Source organism: Haliotis rubra, unplaced genomic scaffold (genome assembly GCF_003918875.1).
Source record: "Haliotis rubra isolate DU_JTF1 unplaced genomic scaffold, ASM391887v1 Scf60, whole genome shotgun sequence".
In the NCBI taxonomy this organism is placed as follows: domain Eukaryota; kingdom Metazoa; phylum Mollusca; class Gastropoda; order Lepetellida; family Haliotidae; genus Haliotis; species Haliotis rubra.
The window spans coordinates 1309681-1323935 of NW_025767302.1; the positions used below are offsets into that span (position 1 = coordinate 1309681).

General features: G+C 38.2%; 1 protein-coding gene across 2 annotated transcripts in view; it reads right to left on the reverse strand.

Moving 5' to 3' along the window:
• LOC124255481 (gonadotropin-releasing hormone receptor-like) overlaps window positions 1–14042 on the reverse strand; it is a 90232-nt gene extending 76190 nt beyond the window's left edge. For both annotated transcript variants that reach the window (XM_046689405.1, XM_046689404.1), the window contains exon 1: window positions 13717–14042. The gene's annotated coding sequence lies outside the window, so the exon portion shown is untranslated. The remainder of the gene's footprint in view (window positions 1–13716) is intronic.
• Between the last annotated feature and the right edge of the window lie 213 nt (window positions 14043–14255).

A 14255-nucleotide genomic window follows, 5' to 3' on the forward strand; every position in this document is an offset into this window, starting at 1 on the left:
GGTTACATGAGGATCCGGATAAGAATTGGTTTTCAGTAATCCATACTGGTCGATGTCCAAATCCGATTATGTACAGATCGCCGTCATATAGTTGGAAAACTGTTAAGTGCGGTGTAAAGAAATAACAAAAACCAACAAATACATGGACGTCTGATAAGACCGAGGTAGCCTAATGATTACCTAAGCAATAAAGGTGGTTACCAACTGCGAACTTTTTGAAGTTCTTATTCCTTTTAATATTAACATGAAATATGATTGTTCTGATTTGAATTAACAGCACGTTCACAAAATATATCAAATAGCATAGACATGATTAGTGTGAAAAGCAGATTAAAATGTATGAAATAGAAATGAAATCAGAATAATCCACAATGTGTGATAATATATTACACTGTTAGACGCTGATGATTAATATAAGCCAAATACCTTTAAACCGGCTACGCACTGTAAGTAGGAACTCCCATATATAATATAACGCTGATTTTCCAAGTATCTTCTTTCCCTACTCCTTTGACCTCAAGATTAACGGTATTTATCTGATATAAGCCAGGCGTAGCCCTGCCCGCATATCTTGCCATGTCATATGTTAATTGTGAATCTGTAACCCTGGCGGCTGTTTGAACCACATAGATATATAACAAGCCGGCATTTGATCTTGTAACCTCCACTCTAAGTATACCGTAACGTTTTTGTATGAAAGGAGCAGCCATTGACTGTGTTACTTGTGTAGTAACATGTTGATCAGTACTAATTCAACATGGCATGTTCATTTCATATGCGTTATGTTTCTGTTGCCCGTGAACAAAAGCCAGTTAGGAAAATAATGTTTTTGAATTTTCCATAGAAAACATATATCATAGTCACGGGCCATATTAACAGCATGAAAGAAGCGTGTCAGATCGTAATGATTTAGAGTGCCATTTAACCATGGATAGCTGTGGGGCATACATTCAGCATTAGAGACAGAGAGAGAGAGAGGGGAGAGAGAGAGAGAAAGAGAGACAGAGACAGAGACAGAGTCTCACTTTCTGTGCACATGCGTATATAGGCACATGATACTCCTTGTTGTGTCAATGTATTATCAAGTTATAGAATATACAGATTTATACTGCCAATGTTGTTGGTATTTTACGACCTAGCAGTTGGCTCACTAGTCAGAACAAGTTACTTCATGATTAATATCCTTTCGCTTTCTTTGGTCAATGTTTCAGAAAGTCTCATGGTGACAACATTAATATATAATGTGGCAATAATGATTATTGAATCATCCGGTATAACGGCGTTCAATAAATCGTTACCCGAAAAATCGATACATATTATCGTCACGTTTAATTTCCAATGTGGCTCAGGTAAAACGTGTCGCCCTGTTATACTGTATAGCTTTGAAAGACACATTAGCCGTCCTATAACTAGCCTACATATCCTGTAGCTATGTGGGGTATAGTTGGAAATGTGGAAATGGTTTATCACCAACATAAATCATTTCTGTGCTTGTTATAGAAATACCACCTGTTCCAAAGTTTGACGACATTGTTTTATTTCCAAATACGAGTGGTTATGATCAGCAGCGCTTGCACATACCGCTTATCATAAATTACGTCAATATTTGTTTAAGGGGAGATACTTCATTTGTGTTGTCACTGCTAGGTACTTGTCCGGCCATTCACGTTGTTCACCAAGCTCCTATTCAAAACACAATAACACCTGACACTAAATTACTAAATTATACGCTGTAAAGGTTATGATCATAACCACCCAAGACATCAAACAATCCAATTAAAGAGCAAGGTCGCTAACTCACAGGGGAATGTATAATGTGTATTCTTAAATGACTGTGCTTAACTGTTAATCCTAGTTATTCATAAAATATATTTACAAGTACTAAACTAACAATATATTTCAACATTTTAGATGTCAGTCAATCAATTCTAGACTTCAATTGCTATTTTCATTGATCAACAGAACACATCAAAGAGACGGTAAATCATTAACACAACAATGGTATTGAATTGTATATGGTTAAAGTGGAATGTCATGTTGTGGCACGTTTACATACTTTTAGTTTTCTTAAATATCGTTTTTTTGTAAGATTGCTGCGTTGTGTTACAGTAAGATAGGTGTTTTCAAACTTTTGGAACCGTTTTTGTCAAAGTCAACTAGAGAGATATTGACAAAATGTGAGACCTGTTCTGTTACCAGTATGAAGATGTCACTGAATCCGTGGTTCCACTTTTACCAGATAAAAAGGTCGTGTCACACTGACAGAACCGTCCCTAGTGTATACATTTTTACCAGAAAAAGCATATCATATTGGATGAACTGTCCTTGTTGTTACACGTCTACTAAAGTATGCCACAGGGAGCAGTTCCTTACTGAAATCGTCAGACAATACCACACTGTGGCAACCATCCTCACTGTAATAGTCAGAGCATATCACACTGTGACAACCATCCTCACTATAATTGTCAGAGCATATCACATGTGACAACCATCCCTACTGTAATAGTCAGAGCACATCACACTGTGACAACCATCCTTACTGTAATAGTCAGAGCATATCACACTGCCACAACCATCCTCCTCACTGTCACAATCATGTGCTGTAATAGTCAGAGCACATGACTCTGTCACAATCATCCTTGCTGTAATAGTCCGAGCATATCACACTGTGACAACCATCCTCACTGTAATAGTCAGAGCATATCACACTGTGACAACCATTCTCACTGTAATTGTCAGAGCATATCACACTGTGACAACCATCCTTACTGTAATAGTCAGAGCATATCACACTGTGACAACCATCCTCACTGTAATAGTCAGAGCATATCACATTGTGACAACCATCGTCACTGTAATAGTCAGAGCATATCACACTGTGACAACCATCCTCACTGTATTAGTTAGAGCATATCACAGTGTGACAGCCATTCTCACTGTAATTGTCAGAGCATATCACACGAGCATATCACACTGTGACAAACATCCTCACTGTAACAGTCAGAGCATATCACTGTGACAACCATCCTTACTGTAATAGTCAGAGCATATCACACTGTGACAACCATACTTACTGTAATAGTCAGAGCATATCACACTGCCACAACCATCCTCACTGTAATAGTCAGAGCATATCACACTGTGACAACCATCCTTACTGTAATAGTCAGAGCATATCACACTGTGACAACAATACTTACTGTAATAGTCAGAGCATATCACACTGTCACAACAATCCTCAATGTATTAGTCAGAGCATATGACTCTGTCACAACCATCCTTACTGTAATAGTCAGAGCATATCACAGTGTGACAACCATCCTCACTGTAATTGTCAGAGCACATCACACTGTGACAACCATCATTACTGTAATCGTCAGAAAATATCACAGTGTGACAACCATCCTCACTGTAATAAGTAGAGCATATCACATTGTGACAACCATCATTACTGTAATAGTCAGAGCACATCACGCTGTGACAACCATCATTACTGTAATAGTCAGAAAATATCACACTGTGACAACCATCCTCACTGTAATAGTTAGAGCATATCACATTGTGACAACCATCATTACTGTAATAGTCAGAGCATATCACACTGTGACAACCATCATTACTGTAATAGTCAGAGCATATCACACTGTGACAACCATCATTACTGTAATAGTCAGAAAATATCACACTGTGACAACCATCCTCACTCTAATAGTTAGAGCATATCACATGTTGACAACCATCCTCACTGTAATAGTCAGAGCATATCACACTGTGACAACCACCTTCACTGTAATAGTCATAGCATATCACACTGTGACAACCATCCTCACTGTAATAGTCAGAGCATATCACACTGCGGCAACGATCCTTACTTTTACACTTCTACAAGACACAATCTGTCACATTGTGAGAGTGAGTAAGTTCAGTTTTACGCTGCTTTTAACATTATTCCAGCTATATCACACATTGTACCCATGTGGGGAATCGAACCCCGGTCTTCGGCGTGACGAGCGAACGCTTTAACTACTAGGCTACACCACCGCCCCACATTGTGAGAACCATGAACAGATAGTCATTGGCGGCTCGTGAACCCATTCAATATGAAGGCTATAGTCATATGCTGGAAGTACTGCTATTGGGTGCAACTCAAAACGAATAGGATTATCTGATTTCTTTCATAGTTCTATCGTCAATATGCCAGGTGATGACAGGTTATAACGATAGCAATATAGAAAATAGATGAAGCCCTATTTTTAGAAGCATAATAACAAGCAGATAATTGTGTGTATCAATATCAGTCAGCTAAAATAAAGATTATATTTGCCGAAATACGGAACAATGACGTGAAAGTATGACATGGATACTAGTACCTGACAATAAAGAAAACGTACACACATTATTACATTGCGCACGATGATAGCTATCTCTCTAATCACTATGGCAACCGTTGTGAATGTTCACATAAATAGCCTTGTCAACATAAGAATGACAATTACACCGAATAGTCATTACCCATGAAAAATGTTATTTTGTGTTTATCTGTTGAACTGGAACTGAAGAATATGTCAAAACAGACCCAATTAACGTATTTTTTCGGCCTCATTGAACGTTTGATTATTGTCATCTGACATTAAAGACGGAACTATGATTCACTAAAACTTCAATTAGACTTGACAGTTCGAACCTATTTCTGGAGCGATGATATTTGGTGATTTTAAAACCCAGCATTGACACTCTGACAGTTACCAAAGTTGTACATCCTTATTTGAGTGAACATAATTTAGGAGGTAATTAACGTGAGAAGTGTAAATAATTTAATCATTTAAAATTTTGATATTGACTATTTGATTATTGTCATCTTACATTAAAGACGGAACTATGATTCACTAAGACTTCACAATTAAACTTGACAGTTCGAACCTATTTCGGGAGCCATGATATTTGGTGATTTTAAAACCCAGCATTGACACTCTGACAGTTACCAAAGTTGTACATCCTTATTTGAGTGAACATAATTTAGGAGGTAATTAACGTGAGAAGTGTAAATAATTGAGTTGTTTTATCTGACATGTCCTAAACGACCTATACACATATGGATATAGTTTTCTATTCAACACTTCAGACATGTTTATATACAAGTTGTAACTAAAATGGTTCTAGGTAACAATATACCAATTCATCCGAATGGAATCGTCAGTCAGTAAATACACAATTTAACTAAAATAAAGCAACAAAACCCACAAAAATTCTCTGCTAAGTCGATTGCACGATTCTGTCTGTATCGAGGGCATGTGTTTATGATTCACTATCAACTAGTGATGATACCGGGTGTTCACCAAAAGATGGGCTCATTGTACGTCAAAGGAGGCATAAGTACATTAAAATTACAAGTCGAATGTCAGGTGAAACAAAACATGGGATCATACGTTTCAAATTAACCTTGGGAATTGCATCGGACGTTATTGCTGTCATTGATGGGCTAAATCTGAAAATGTCCATATGTCGGTCATAAAATGTTTCAAGACATTTGCACGTCATTCGTCAAAAGTGGGTTTCACTCCGCTATCAGCTGTAAACGCGGCTATATGATTGCTATCTGATTGAGGTACGATAGCCTGCAGTCAATCAGGGCGTTGTTGCGAATTATTATCTGAGAACCTCGAGCACGAGGTTGATGCTGACAATGACGCCGCTTTTAGCAACATCACGGCGGTGGACACCAGAAATGGCCACCACACATCGTATCCATGTGGGGAATCGAACCCGGGTCTTCGGCGTGACGAGCAAACGCTTTGACCACTGGGCTACCCCATCGCCCCCCAAATGCTGACATATTATGGATAGGCAACTTCATCCTTATTTGAGTGAACATAATTTAGGAGGTAATTAACGTGAGAAGTGTAAATAATTTAATCATTTAAAGTTTTGATATTGACTATTTGATTATTGTCATCTGACATTAAAGACGGAACTATGATTCACTAAGACTTCACAATTAAACTTGACAGTTCGAACCTATTTCGGGAGCCATGATATTTGGTGATTTTAAAACCCAGCATTGACACTCTGACAGTTACCAAAGTTGTACATCCTTATTTGAGTGAACATAATTTAGGAGGTAATTAACGTGAGAAGTGTAAATAATTTAATCATTTAAAATTTTGATATTGACTATTTGATTATTGTCATCTTACATTAAAGACGGAACTATGATTCACTAAGACTTCACAATTAAACTTGACAGTTCGAACCTATTTCGGGAGCCATGATATTTGGTGATTTTAAAACCCAGCATTGACACTCTGACAGTTACCAAAGTTGTACATCCTTATTTGAGTGAACATAATTTAGGAGGTAATTAACGAGAAGTGTAAATAATTGAGTTGTTTTATCTGACATGTCCTAAACGACCTATACACATATGGATATAGTTTTCTATTCAACACTTCAGACATGTTTATATACAAGTTGTAACTAAAATGGTTCTAGGTAACAATATACCAATTCATCCGAATGGAATCGTCAGTCAGTAAATACACAATTTAACTAAAATAAAGCAACAAAACCCACAAAAATTCTCTGCTAAGTCGATTGCACGATTCTGTCTGTATCGAGGGCATGTGTTTATGATTCACTATCGAGCAAACGCTTTGACCACTGGGCTACCCCATCGCCCCCCAAATGCTGACATATTATGGATAGGCAACTTCATTGTTAAAGACGGTGCTTAGACCACATGACCACCTTCATGAGAGAGTGAGTGAATTATTAAATTCCATCCTCGGATTTGTAACATGAGTAGACATTTAAACCCATCGACTGTATGGGACTTCGTGCTCTCTGCAATACAGATTGCAGCTCCGCTAATGTATGTTGCTGTGAAACATATCATCTTAGAATATCAAGAATAAGATTTCATTTGATAAAACTTGTATCACATATCTACAATAAATAAGCTTGAAAAAAAGAGCATAACAATAAAACAAACAGTACACCTTCAAACGATTTCACGTGAACATAAATAGTTGAGCAATCGATCTATAATGAATACGTATCCAATTTCAAAACTTATACGAGAGTTTCATCATTATGAATATGTTGTAAAACATCCTATGTTCGGTGGAATAAAATGTCGCAAAACGTTATTACCAAGAATGAAAGGTTGTTATCCAAAAAACAACGTTCATCCAAGTGTTCATGGTCTGCCGTCTGCCTATCAAAGACGACATTGCAGACTTTTTAAAATTATTTGTTCTATTCATTAGTTTGCATCACGGTTCGCCGAAAGGGTATTCGATTTCAATTTTCATATCAATAGAACAGAGTTGATCAAGTTCAAGTAATATGTTGCTTGTCACGTATCAGTAGTTTATTTGATTTTCAGTTACGTTTAGTTTGTCCTCATATCTGGAAAGTATAATTGAAAACGTTTGAAAAAGTCAAATTAAAAATACAAATTGATAAACACGACATACTTGCTTTATAGTAGGGAGATAGTTCTTAGAAACGTCCCAAGTACTGGCTGCAAATACTGCCGGCAATGTTAACGACCGGGCGATCTTTCTCATTTTGAAGATCTGCATATACTTCAACAATAAAATGCATTCCTTCCAGATTTGTCACGGATTATGTACAGCTTATTGTGCTTAACATAAAAATGATTATAGGTTGAAAACAGCAGTCTGAATTCTATGCCCAATACGTGCATAGGTAAGAACGTTTTCCTGTCATGTCGTATTTATCTAACCACAAAATCATTGAACTATCTGTGTCTCCGAGGCATCGAGCGTTCATTTTTCTGTAATGAATATAAAAAAACTCGATAAATTGAATCTGAGGTGTTTTGCTTTGTATGTCAAGTAAAGCTTAATATCTTAGTCCAATTCTGACCTCTTTTCCTGACACAGAATGGACTATCAGTTGCAAATGCTTGTTAACAAATTGAGTTAAGTCAGAGTTGCCTAGAAACCGTTATGTCCTTGGCAATAAGATTGTACCATGCAATTACAGAGCACTGAGACAGAAGCAAGTGGTTCGACATAGCCAGGCTAGTTGACAGGACACCCATGCAGCATCTACAGTTCTCAGTAACCAGTGTATGGTTCATTTGAAACAACCTAAATTGAAGAATTGAATGACATTTCGTGTCTTGGTTCAACCAGACCCTTTCCTAATAATTAGATGAAAACGAAACATTGCAAAAAGTATTTTCGACCGGCTTTCTATACGCAGGTTTTCTTCATGAGAAGTGCAACTTGGCAATGACATCTTGCCAGTTGTAGTGAGTCCCCCGATGAAGTTCGTCAAAGAATCGAGATATGATGCTTTCAAATGATTGAATAAACTAATCAAATATCTGGAAAGGAAATCGTTGAATAAATGCCAACTCCTGCTTCGGTGGCACAAGAGTGTTTGAAGACAGGTATTTTTTTTGCATATTCTTAATATGAAATGCTTAAATAATTCAGTTTCATGGAAAGCGTCTACAAATGTTTCAGGCATTCTTGACTCCAGATAAGCGATTTGACGGTCGTCGTTTTGTAAAATGCCTTGAAACTCTAATTGATTCAATTTTACACTAACAAGTATGCATAACCACCGATTTTTATCATTTCAGCACTTCTTATATCTTATGTCAGCCATATTATTTGATATTGTCGAATAGTTCAGCTGATTCAGTATAAAAACACTCGTGCTATTTCTCAATGTCCAGAATGCTTTGATATCCAGCAGATGGAAAATGGATTGCTGAAGGTTTTCAAATTATAACAAAGTAAACGTACGTGCCCCAGATCAGATCGCAGAAGAAACCCGCAACGCCTACATGTAGAAAGGTGGCAAGAACCCATTTGATCTGAACTCTATCACAGAGATAAATGAGTTCCATTCGTGGAATAGTTCCAGGCATTCGTAGGTCAAAAGGGCAAACTTAAAGCATCTAGTTATCAGTTGCCGCTTTGTAAAATCTAATACAAGACGGCTGACCAGTCTGTACGGATATGATGACGTCATGTTGGCAACCATATCACTTGCTATCGCGTCACAATTAATCCTGTTCTCTGTTTCGCTAGGGTCTGAGGGTAAACGAGAACAGATCTGAAGGCTGGATCTAAATTTATCACACACAAATATTTCACGAAACATAATTTCAAATGCGAAATGTCGAACATATGTCACGAGAGTTGTTGAGTGGGAATTTGACAACGTGAGGCGAAATACTTATTATATTACGGATCTTATACTGTACTTATATTGCTTTAACTTCCATACACAAAGTGTGTCCTCAAAGCGCTACCTTATTACCCCAGTCAATGGATGTGTACACTACAACCAAAGCTGCCTGTGAGGCGCAAGAGATTTAAGTAATCCTACCATCTCATCCCACCGGGTACCCATTCAATGCTGAGTTAATGGAGACAATATTTAAGGAAGTCATAGTGTTACATCTTCGTTTGTACCAACAGAAGCTGCATTGTCTGAAAATATTAAAAAAGACATAGATGTAACGCAATGTGGTAAACACCCAGTATTATCCGAAAGCTGCTTCGTTTAAAAAACCTAAGGTTGTTTTGATTGATTATGACTGACGACAAACACGCTTAATGGTGAATTAATGCCTCTTTAAACCCCTTTGTCGATTATCATCAGATTGATTATCACCAAAAATTACGTCTTCTGGCTTTCCTTCATAATAATTCAAGACAATATGTTTTTACCTGTCACAACATGAAGATATATATTTCACTCTAATGACAATGCATGAAATCTGTCAATCCAGAATTAACGCACAACTAATCTGTATATATACCATATACCAATCATTATACAACTGAAAAGGCTCAGACACTGTTGTAGGTTAAGGACATACCTAAGACGTGAAACCGGGAGAGTTTGTTGATGCTAGGAATGGGTGAAACGGTACGCTCTTATCACGGTACGTATTGCGGTACAGGGCCTTCAGTTTGGTCCGTTTTGGGTCGGTATATGAGAACTTACTTCCGGGGAAATAGCGACCGTCTAGCAAAGAAATGCATAGAGTTGGACAAAATGATTCGATTTCTAGACATTTTAGAATTTTTTTTAAAAAGTTAATAAAATGACGGTAGGAAAACCGAAAATACTGAATTTGTGGACCGCATTACGGTATACCGAACCGAAGGCAAAACACCGCAATTCTACTAATACCGGCTGTATATACCGTTTCACCCCTAATTTGGTAGGTACAAGTGAATATGTTTAATTTAAGAACAAACCAAATCCGTTGGGTTTTTTTTCGAATGATATGTATTGTCTTTATACTAACCTATGAGCGCCGGTATCATACACTAAACATTGCACAAGCGTAGTCTGTTTCATTATCTTCGCTTTGGAGCACTTGGTAACTAATTTTTACAAATTAAATTGCGTTTCTATCATTATGTCAGATAGCGGATGTCTATATTTATAGATTGGTTCATCCTTGCGACAGCCATGATGATATACAGTCCAGCTGATAGGACCCAACTAGAAGGTTATCTTTATGGGCATGAAGGTGCCAATTCCTACCGTCGGGAAGACCTACTGAATAAGCATATTTAATACAAATGAATACATTTTCTGTCAAACATATTGAATATGCATTCATCCCTCTGTGCTCTTAACTTGCTCTACATTGTAAATCTGGTTCCAGTTTCTAGATACAGATGGACTAACGCACACAATGTTTTACTGTTTTCGGGACCTGATGAGCAAATATCTCGGGGCGGCTGCCTGAAATATCCAGACACAATCGTAGGCATCTCGAAAGACATGAAACACATGCATGGAATACTAGGAAAGCTTGATTGCTTTACTCTTACACTAACGCTGCGTACAGGAATTTTACTCATTAGGTTTGATTAGGATAACATGGAAAGGACTAATATATAAATAATAAAAAGCATATGCATTGAAGCTTTAATAGGCTTACCACAAGACCAACGAGTATTCATGCCATTTATTTAATCACTTCAGCACTTTAGACCGCCATTGCATGTATGTTCGAAAGGTTAAACTGATTCACTTTCAATAAAACCAAACATATTTTTTCTCAATAACCCGAATGCTTTGATATCTAGCATGTTGCATGAAATTAATTTGGTATTTTCAAAGGTTGTGAAATTATAAAGTAGGTGTCCAAAATCATATCTTGCAAGAAACCTTCAACGACTTGAAATAGAAGGGTGGCAAGAACCCATTAGATCTGAACTCTATCAAAGAAATAAATGAGTCACTTTTCCATTCGCGGATGCGTTCAATGTATTAGAGGGGCACAGTGGTTCCAGCTTTCACACCAGTCAGCGCTTTGCCGTTTCCATTATATCGTTATGGACAGGGCTGTACCGCTAGAGGGAGAACTAGAACAAAGTGTCCCCAGGGTTGGGACAAAAGGTCGAAATGGTCTTTGATTAATCTTTAGTGCACATTTATGGCATCGTTAACACACTGGGCTGACCCACTGATGAAAGTGATGAGATTACAGATTGTCGTCGAATCATCCCGAGAAACATGTCAACATTTCAGCATGGCTTTTAGCATAGTGGGGTGTTTATTGCTTACACAATTATACAAACATTGATAACAATATACAATATTTTCTGTTTCCCATAGTCTGTGTAACCGTATAAAGTTGTAGTCCGGAGAGCAGGTTATATCAAAAGATATTAACATATGGTGCTTGCTACTCTGTCATTCTACTAATGAAGGGAAAAAGATGGACCGGTCGAAGTCAGCTCGAAGTGAGGATGCTGAGTATGAGAGGGGTAGTAGTGTTGAACTGAAACTGGGCTACCTCAGTATAATCTGACTGCCTTGATTAGTACAAGCAGCCATATATACACATTCAAACACAAACATGCACGCCGCAGTGTAAGTGCAACAGCATCGAACGTTGCCCTAATCTCAATTACACCGCACATCACCGGACCTCACCTGAAACTACTAAAATGAAACGCGGTAAATGTATGTGACTGAAGATAAATGCAGCTATATTTCAACATATATGCGATCTGTTGAACCCTTGCTGACTAGTAATCGTGACACTATCTGTGTGATAGAGCCTAATTGTAGCGACAGTACCCTCAGTTTAAATACCTGTCACGTACATGTATACTCTCCAAGTCCAAGATATGCTGCTATGACCCTCCTGCATGTATATAACAACGTAATCCTATCGGTATCGGAGCGCCCGAATATTTTGTCACCATAATGTTTGCGCATCGCCACACTATCCGTGTTGGAGATCTTAAATGGCTTGCTATGGTACCTGTGTGTATTTATAGACCTATAATCGACACATTATCCATGTTAGAACGGTTAAATGGCTTGCTATGGTACCTGTGTGTGTATATATAGACCTATAATCGCCGCACTACCCATGTTAGAACGGTTAAATGGTTTGCTATGGTACCTGTGTGTATATATAGACCTATAATCGCCACACTATCCATGTTAGAACGGTTAAATGGCTTTCTGTGCTAACTGACTGAGTGTGCTTTTACGCCGCTTTTAGCAATATTCCAGCAACATCACGGCAGTGGACACCAGAAATGGGCTTCACACATTGTACCCAAGTGGGGATTCGAACCCGGGTCTTCGGCGTGACGAGCCAACGCTTTAACCACTAGGCTACCCCACCGCCCCTATCCATGTTAGAACGGTTAAATGGTTTGCTATGGTACCTGTGTGACTGTATATATAGACCTATAATCGCCACACTATCCGTGTTGGAGATCTTAAATGGTTTGCTATGGTACCTGTGTGTGTATATATAGACCTATAATCGCCACAATATCCATGTTAGAACGGTTAAATGGCTTTCTGTGCTACCTCTGAGTATATATGAACGTATCATCGCCACACTATCCATGTTAAAACGGTTAAATGGTACCACTGTGTGTGTATATATAGACCTATAGTCGCCACACTATCCATGTTAAAGTGTCCATGTTAGCGTTGGTGCATCTGTATATACCACCGCCACACTGTCTATTTAAGCGCATCTGAATGCGTCTCACCCCATGACAGTCACACTATATTTGACAGAACATCTGCAGGATTGTCACCGTAAAGGTCGTCAGATTCGTTGTCATGAGAGAATAAACTTGTTTATCTACTTAGCCTTTTCAACGTCGTGGGTCTCATATTTAATGTGCCTGCAGATCAAAACTGCTTAATAATTCAGTGAAAAACAACCTGAAGGAGTGCCTCATAGTTGCAAACGTGAGGAAGCCCCTTATGTCCGGTACGGTACACAGCACACAGAGATTTTATCGATGAATTGGTGACATTATAATTCAAAAACTATTTTCATAAAGGTTGTCACAATTTCAGTAACAAATATATCGGCACATTCGATTTCCTCCAACTGCATCCATATAAAAGATAAATAAAATTGCAGCTTGCTGACGTTACTTCGGAATCGAACAACAGAGCTTTCTTAAAATTGTGGAAATGATTCTGTTCTGTGCGCTTGTACATTTTCGTCCTATGAAGATATATCCTTTCCAAAGCCCAATCCTGAATATGAAATCAGATATATTCTCTTGCATAAACCACCTTTCTTGCAATCGTTTAAATATGTAATTACATAAATAGAAATCATAGAAACGTGAAAACTTTTATATATTTGATCCTTTGGTCTTTATAAGCAAGAATTATTAATCTATCAATCAGTTTGAAAATATGTGTTCAGTTTACCTTCTGGTTATCCAAGATCACCTTTCCCTGAAACCACTTTGCACAGAAAAGAACGTCGGGTTTATACATCCGATTAAACTATATAATCCTTCTGCTGTAGTCGAATCCACTCGCGTTACTAGAACGCTTCGAGAAAATAGCTTCCGAATAATCCCAATTTTGTTTTCTTCCAGTTAATATTGATCGGCACCACAGTTAAATCAGTAGCCGTAAACAGGTAATCCTCAGAATATCAGGAACGGTTCAAATCAGAAAGTTGATACAACTCATACAAGTTGCAAGAAAGTTGTGTAGCGGCCGAGCTCGAGGAGCAGCGCTCGCGTCAGTCCGTGCGCTCGTTCTCACACAGTCATACTGCTGTGGCTGCGTGGCTGCTTCACGGACCGATGGTAAAGTCGATTCAACCCGAGCAGCATTGGCTCAGTCAATGAGGCTAGAAGGCTACCTGATCACTCGTACTGTTCAATAGGCGCTGGCACATCGCATCTTCTACTTGTTTGCACAGCGCTGGATAGATACGGCGGGGGACGGGGATACAG